This window comes from Neltuma alba, unplaced genomic scaffold (genome assembly GCF_004799145.2).
Source record: "Neltuma alba isolate B1F8T4 unplaced genomic scaffold, ASM479914v2 tig00005236_pilon, whole genome shotgun sequence".
In the NCBI taxonomy this organism is placed as follows: Eukaryota; Viridiplantae; Streptophyta; class Magnoliopsida; order Fabales; family Fabaceae; genus Neltuma; species Neltuma alba.
The window spans coordinates 1,612-10,444 of record NW_021634029.1 but is presented as its reverse complement, the minus strand read 5'-3'; the positions used below and the strand labels follow the sequence as shown (position 1 = coordinate 10,444).

The window sequence follows — 8,833 nt, the reverse complement described above, 5'->3', positions numbered from 1 at the left end:
CTTCTCTCCCTATTTCCCCCCTTTCAAAACTAAAGATTAATTACATAAATGTATCTCTTTTCTTCTCCTAGAAAAAAAAAAATGGTTTACCTAATTACTAATCACTATTAATTTTATGCGTAGATACTTATGTCCATTATTAGTCCTCATAGTTTGATTTTGATTCTTACAATTTCAAATAGTTGATCCTGCTTTCTATGATTTCATAATTTTTTTTGTTTGAGTTTATGTATTGTTCTTATAAAGTTTTGATTTTTGTTCTTGTAGTTAACTTCAGATTAAATTCTTATGAAACTATAATAATTAAAACTAACCATTTGAAACAGTAGGGAGTCGGGGATTAAAACCAAAATTAAATTGAACATCAACAACCCTATTATTTTTTTTTTTGGGTTGTGCGATGCAAACGTGGACCTAGAGGGAATGCACATAATCTGATTATACTACTTCTAATTTTTAATATAAAACTAAGTTGATTAATTTAAAAAAAATTAAAAAATTACTTGATTATAACATATATTATATGATTTTTCTGAAATATTTATGTGTATTATAAAATTATATATTTATTTATAAGTAAGATAAATTAGTTTAAAAAATTATAAATATAATATTTTAAAATAATTTATTTAATGTTTTTAAATTAGTCAATTAACAAGGAGAAAGAACTTCAATTTTTCCCCCGACTCAGTTGACGACTTAACGTAAAGCTAATTCTCTGTATTTAATAAATTTATGTCCCATCAATAGCTTATGAGTAACACATCCGACTTCCTTCCATATTTTCGTAATTTTTTACGGTTAAAATACGTTACGTGCATTTCCCCCCAGATTCAACATGAATCATATTGTCTGTGAATTTTTGAACAATATAATTCCTTTTTTTTTTTCATCATATAGTTTCAATTTCTTTTTTAAGCAGTGTTTCAATTTTCTATAAATATATTATTTTCTCTTGATTGAACGTTCGAGCGTGCATATATTTTAATTTTCCATCCGTCATTCATAAATATAGTTTTCATATTAAAATTCCATCTTATTTTTATTTATACAATTTTGTAACGACTTATTTAGTAGGTTTGGGTGAAAAAAATTACACCAAATCGAGGTCCTATTTTATGAACCCAATCCATCATTTTTTTTTTTTAATAACTCAGAGTATTTTTAAGCTATTTTAAGTTGCAGATTAATTTTTGTCGAGCCGGAAACGATTAAATTCAAAGCCATTCTAATAAGTATGCTTTTTAAGACTCAAATTTTATATTTTCTTTTTTATAAAAATAAGACAGTTTATCATCTCAACCAACAATATATTAATATGATCCGTTGCTTCTAAACAGATTAGCCCATCAAAATTAAAAAAAAAAAAGAATAAACTTGTAATAAAACCACGCAGAAAGACCAGGTCTCATATCACGTGACCTTTTATTTCAAACCCACTGATCACGTGGAAGCCCCTGACTAATTTGCGTATTTTGCTCTAGCCTGCCGTTTTGGCCTCAAGAAACAGCTGTACCGATATGGAATGTTTATCTTCTGAGAAGTTAACTATCTTGACCACCACATTTGTTATAAGATGTTTGCTTTTAATCGATTTAGAATTTTAATTTCAAGCTCAGAAATACAATCCCGTACCATCATTCCCTTATTACTGCATCTGCATCCATAGGATTTGGTCCATTTTGAACTAGATTTTATGTAAATGTAACAAGGATTAAACATAGCCTTCAATTATTATTATTTTTATTATATGATTATCTAATTGGATTATATGAGCATTATGGATCTAATGAAAAATATTTTCCCTTAAAATGTTTTTTTCTATTTACACGAACTCGAAAGTTTATATTTAAATTGTCAAAACCTTTTGTACTAAGATATCGCTTGTTATTAAAATTATGGGCTCTTACAATTTGATCGAATTTTGATTTTAATTTTCATGGTTTCAAATCATGATTTTCGATCCTTATAGTTTTATAAAAACTTGTTTGAATTTAACAGTATATTGAGTATAGAGATTAAAATAAAAACTTATTAAAAACACAAAAACAAAGATCAAAATTCATTAAAATTTTGATTAAGGGTATTAACTTAGGCTAATTCTTTATGAAATTATAGGGATAAAAAATTATAATTTAAAATTATGGTCAACATTAAATTTGGATTAAACTGTACTAACCTTGAAATTATTATCAATATTATCGTCCTCGTCGAAATTAGGAGGCTTTGAACATTTCTCCTCATCTCGAAGCCCCAAACAATAAAAGATGCCTTGCCCACTTGCCATTGACAATGCTATACCTAAGTCATTATTAATGATTACATTAGTAAACTAAACTGTACTATACTGGTTAACCCAACTTAAAATGAACGTGGTTTTCTTTAGTTAATCTCTCAAATTTTTTTCCTCTTACACCGTCATTAACTTTAGCATTTATTCCAGATTTCACACATCACCTGTCTCAGGTAATAATGATTAATGACCACAATTTACTTTTTCTTAATGAGTAACGTTGATGGTTAACTTGCTTAATTTGTGAAATTCAGATAATCACATCATTAGAGAAAGGCTTTTTTCAAATGTCAAGGGTGACTCAGGCCTCTTCATTATCTGTCACCTCCTGGTTCAGTATGAACAACACGTATAATAAAAACAATAAAATACAGGTAAAGAGCGAGTAGGCGCGGAAACAGAACAACCTTTTTTGGGGCTAGATGAGAGAGAGAACAAATTTGAAGAAACGGCGCAGGAAAAAAGCTTTCGTTTTTATGCGTCTCTTTTACTGTATGTAATGTGAAGAAGAACCATGTCGCTTCTCGTCACCTACTCTTGATAATTCCATCTCTTCTTCCTCTTAAAAGCCTCACCATTGCTTCTTCGTCTTCCTTGAATTTCATGTGACCCTTGTTTACTTCCCTCCAGCTTCACAACAGGGTCCGTCTCCCCATTTCTGATTCAATTCGAGGGCCCATTCGTTGTTTTTGAGAAAACCCAGAAAGGTTTATTGCACTGGAAGGAAGAATATGACAATGGGGTTGAGCCGGGCATGCGCTAATGGCTTCACCTCGCAGAGGACTTTTGGGGCTTAAGAGATCTAGTAACTGCGCTGCTTCAGAAAGTTTGTGAGTGTATTGCAGGTATTGATTTGAAATTTCTTAGTAAAGGTTCTCTTTGTAATGATTGTTTCATTGATCTCGTCACACTCGATGGGAAATCCTAGGGGGATGAAACAAAGTCCAATTGAGCAAACCGATTTTCCTGCACTGTCCCCCCTCCCCCATTTGCAAAGTGAATGAAGTTTCCAGGCTTGCATTCTTGGTTTTCAAATGTTGTCGAGGGCTAGCTTTCTTGCCACTGTGCGCTGTTGGGCATGTGCGATTTCAGTCTTTTAGAATAATTGAAATCAATTGTTGAAGTTTTTCTTGCGCGGTCTGGTTCATAATTCATATGTGCTGGATTGGTCTGGGATTTGAAAAACATGGTCACGCGTCTATTCTTTTTCACTCTTCTTTGGGGAAAAGTACTTGACGATTTAGCTTCTTTATGAAATTCTGGATTATTTACTCTGTAAGTTTCGTTCAGGAAAAAAAGAAGAAGCTTCAGAGGGTCAGAAATTTGGCACAAGAGTTTCGTACTGAAACCATAGTCTTGTCTTACAAATGCGAAATTTTGCTACTTGATTTGCTGCATGCATTAAAGTGCCTTCTCATATTTTGACATCGACTTCTGCAGACATTTGGCATCAGCAAAATGGCATCTGGTTTGAATTCGGGGTTATCCAAGAAAACTTCTGTTTTTGGTCTACAAGCGTGGGAATTGATGGCAATGGCTGTTGGGTTGTTCATTATAATCATTCTTGTGGTTCTATCAATATGTCTTACAAAGCGAAAGAAATCCAGAAAAATCAACAGCAGCATGCTCCCCTTTAGCCATATGTCATCAGTTTCAGAAGAGATCAAAGAGATTAGAGTTGATCAAGTTTCGGCAAATAATCATCTGCAGGATGGTTCCTTCACGAGTTTGAATGACAGGTTTAGTGACCAGGAGTCTGCAAAGGCTTTAATCCAAGTGAAGAATGGGGATAATCTCAATAATAGTCAGTCAGGCTCATTTAATCATTTAGAGAAAGATGGTGTTGGCTCTCAATCAGGCGACGACAGTGGCTCTAAGACCAATTCTTCATACAGCCCCTTGTCTGGTTTGCCTGAATTCTCTCAACTAGGCTGGGGTCACTGGTTCACATTAAGGGACCTAGAACTCGCAACAAACAGGTTTTCAAGGGACAATGTAATTGGGGAAGGTGGTTATGGAGTTGTTTATCGAGGTCAACTAGTCAACGGGAATCCTGTGGCTGTTAAGAAGATTTTCAATAATGTGTAAGTAGACGGGAGTTTGTTTAGCTTTTGCAGTCTTTTCATTTTAAATTTTGATGTCTGCATACTCAACAAATTTCTCTGACAAGTGTTATGTGAATCTTGCAGAGGACAGGCGGAAAAGGAATTCAGGGTGGAAGTTGAGGCTATTGGTCATGTGCGGCATAAGAACTTGGTCCGACTTCTTGGATACTGCGTTGAAGGCACTCACAGGTAGAGTGTGTATATCTTGAAACCAAGACAGATAGATTACCACTGACGGCATTTTTTGTATCTGCAATTCTGTATTCTTTATGCGGCTGTTTTGCCTCTGATTTCATCTTCATTTGAGTTCTATTTGATTAACACAATCCTGTAGGCTTATGATAAGATTAATATTTATTAATCCCAATTTGTGTTATTGGAAAATTTGTTACTTGCTTTGGTGATTTTATGTTAAAGTTTCATGTGCTTCCTCTAATCTCTGGTTACCAGTTTGTATTATTTCAGTTCATGATATTCATGATGAATGCCCTATGAATTTCAGGTTGCTGGTTTATGAGTATGTTAACAACGGCAATTTAGAACAATGGCTACATGGAGCAATGCAGAAACAGGGGTATCTTACTTGGGATGCTCGGATGAAAATTCTCCTTGGGACAGCTAAAGGGTTTGTTCATTTGTTCCATATCTGGTTACTGCATTCCCTGATTAACTGTCTCTGATGTGTAATTATATGTTGCAGGTTGGCTTACTTGCATGAGGCTATTGAACCAAAGGTGGTACATCGTGATATTAAGTCAAGCAATATTTTGGTTGATGATGACTTTAATGCCAAAATATCTGACTTTGGGCGGGCTAAGTTGCTGGGTTCTGGGAAAAGTCATATCACAACTCGAGTAATGGGTACTTTTGGGTAAGCTATTCTCTGTTTAATGCAATTCAATTAGAAGTCTGCTAGTTTAAGACTTCTTGGCATTTTTATTTTGAGCCTGTATTTTCCTTACAATTGTTAAGGGTGGTGCAGTGATGAAAGTCCCATGGTGCAAACTAAAATTTACATAACTAATTTCTATGTTAACTTTCATCTTTATAGCAATCTCATGCTTATAGTCAAATCTAAATCTAAAATATGTTCATGCCAAATGGAACTACTGAGAATTACATATTTCTTTATGGTTGTCTGTGGCTTGCTAACTGCCTTCTTTCCTCTCTTGTGTTTGCATTGCATTTTCAGATATGTGGCTCCAGAATATGCTAATTCTGGCTTACTAAATGAGAAGAGTGACGTTTATAGCTTTGGTGTGTTACTCCTTGAAGCCATTACCGGAAGAGACCCTGTGGATTACAGCAGACCAGCAGATGAGTATGTTATTTGTATTTCTTATGTGCTACTTAGAATGGAATGAATCATATTATTTTGACTGATGGACTATCCTTAACATTTTGCAGGTAAATTTGGTTGACTGGCTCAAGATGATGGTAGGGAATAGGCGTTCAGAAGAGGGGTGGACCCAAAACTTGAGACTCGCCCATCGACAAGTGCCCTTAAACGGGCTCTTTTGACTTCACTGAGGTGTGTGATCCAGATGCCGGAAAAGGCCAAAGATGAGTCAAGTTGTCCGCATGCTTGAATCAGAAGAATACCCTATACTCGAGAGGTTTGACTTCTGATTCTGATCTTTTTTCAAAATCACACGAAGTTTACAGTTTTGTGTTGCAGTTGTTTTTTGAACCATATCTGGTTTATTGCAACAATAACAGAAAAATTTTACTTGTGGCATAAACTATAATTGAGGAGAACATGGCTTAGCTCATTTGGCCGAACAGATCTATGTCAGGATTTTGCATTCCCCTTTTGACTTCCCGGTCTCGTATTTCCATATGAAACGGATTCCTCTCTCTTTCTTTTCTTTGCTGTAATTATGCTTTAGTAATTATACTCAAGTACTCAACAGTTTCCATATCTTTTTGTCCTTTTAAAGTAGGGACGTGAATGTTACCTTCTCAAAATCACTTTGTTATTTTTTTTAATCTATTTCATTTGTGTACAAAACAAGCTTCCAGTCCGACTTCATGCCTCCCAGGTTATATATTTTGGGACTGGCCCTTCACTATTCCAGGCATGCTAATGGTGTCTACCTGATATTCTTGGACTAATCTATAATACTACCATTTTTTATCGCAATAGAGAAAGCTACAATGAAACATCCATATGAGACCGTTTCAAATCAAAGCATGATGAATATCGGTGACATTTCAGGATAGAAGGCGGCGAAAGAGTCAGGCAGGAATCGTGGAGAGTTCTGATACAGAAAAGAGTGACAATCCAGATAACAGGTCAAATGAGAGAAGGAACCAGAGGAAATAGATGATGCAGCATGAGGGAATTGACGATACAAGTGACAGGAAAAATTTTGCTTTCTTCTGAGTTTCTTTAAAGTTGTGGTGAGTCCTGGAGCAAGGACGGTGGCATGCTTATATACATATATACATATATATAGATATATAGATAAATATATGGACACCTGTTGTTGGTACGGGCATAGCTTTGGTAGAAGTTAGAATGTTGGCTTGGGCATTGTGTTTGAATATGGCACTCAGCGGCTCCCTTGCACTAGCGGTGTGTACAGTTCATTGCTATATTTCTTTTCCTTATCTTTCTTCTTTCTTTAAATTAGGCTCATCAATCAATCGCTCTTTTGCAAGTTAACAGAGAGCTTCTTTAGCAAAAACGAGAACCAACACGAATTGTTTTTTACTTTGTATAGATGAAGTGAAGCATTCTTTGTTTCTTTTTGGTATATATTGCACCTGTGTTTAATACGCAGATGCATGTACACATGCTTACCCTTGTTTGGGGCGGAAATAAAAGTTTTTACATGCACGTATGGCTAAAAGGCCAAGTTTTTTTCTTCCAATTATTTAGTTATTTTGAAATGTTGATTGCATTTTTTATTAATAGCGGGTTTGTTTGAATTAATGTTTGTAAAAGTTATTTTTATTCCAAATAATTTTGCAAACTAAGGGCAAAAATTAATTAGTGTAATATGATTTATATTTGGATGTATTTTATGAACATATTAGTTTGATAAGAATTTGTTTGGATGATATATTGAGGTCAGTTACAGAAGGTTTAAAATTGAAAAAAACCGTACTGTGAAATTCCTAGTTAAGTTGTCTCATACTATAATTGATAGCTTTTATATTTGATCAACCTTCACTTCGGTGTCCAGAGGCGAATAGTGATGAAAGGGTTTAGTTTTAATCTTTTGCTTTGCTTTGAGTAATGATATCTAGATTTTCATTAAAAAAAATTTGAAGAAAAAAGCTCAAAGTCAAAATGATCGAAAGCTATTCTAAACAAGTTCAAATTGCCAAATTTTTGAAGTCATGTAATGAAGGTTACTCTATTAAAAATGTATTTGCATATACAAACAAGAGAGAAGGGGGAATTGCAATGAAATCTCAAATACAAAATATAATTACAAAAAAATTTAGTAACAACAAAGTAGCCTATAATGACAAGTTTTAAAATAGTAAACAACAATTTCTCATGTTATTTAGACTTATAATAATTATATTTTTTTTCTTATAACTTTATTGTAATTCTCCCTGCAGACAAACTCAAACTTCGGTCATCATGCCTAAATGGAATCCACCCGCCTCCCTATTCCAGAGGTCTAGCCTCGTGCTTCTTTTTTTTTTAATAAATAATGTTCCATTGATCAGATTCATGGTGTATTAAAAATCGAAATTATTTCATACAAATGGTGATTGAACAACTGTTTAGACATCTAATTGTTCACTCACTCATGTGCACATATTATTTTTTTGAGATTAAAGACTTGAAGTATTATATTCTAACCATTGAATTGGTAATCTCTCTCATGATTAGTCAAATGATACAAGATAAAAAAGTATTGTTAATTTATTTTTAAAAACTTATTTTTATGACGCGAAATTTGAATTTATTTTAAATATACCAGGCAAATGAGAAATTCTTAACACTATATATATTTACACTGGCTCTTACATTTTTAACTTTGTATATAATAAGAGTATAGCCCATACACCCCCACACAGCGGAGAGTTGAGGGGTACTGGTCTTCATATATTTAGAGGGAGATTCCGGTGAGAGGATTGAAAAAAGATGGAATATAATTGGATTCTGCAAGTATCATCAAAATGATGCTGCCAAACAAATCTCAGATACCCAGTGTAAAGTAAATTTACCTCCGATCTTTAATATAAGGTTACGTTTGGTAGAAAGCATTGGAAATGAGGGGTTGGGATTGAGATTACAATTAAAAAAATCTATTAAGAGAGTGTTTAGTATAGAGATTGTTTGATATATGAGATTAGCCAAAGCTATGTATGTGGGATTGGAGAATACCATGGGAGAAGTCCTATTCCCCAATCCCACCTTATGTGTATACCTAATCCATATAACAAACAATTATTCATATTAAGTACTATT

The 8,833-nt window shown here is 33.8% G+C and overlaps 1 pseudogene; it reads left to right on the top strand.

Annotated features, from left to right (window-relative positions):
* Nucleotides 1-2,730: 2,730 nt before the first annotated feature.
* LOC114747171 (probable receptor-like protein kinase At5g18500) lies at nt 2,731-6,781 on the top strand (annotated as a pseudogene).
* The last annotated feature ends 2,052 nt before the right edge of the window (nt 6,782-8,833 follow it).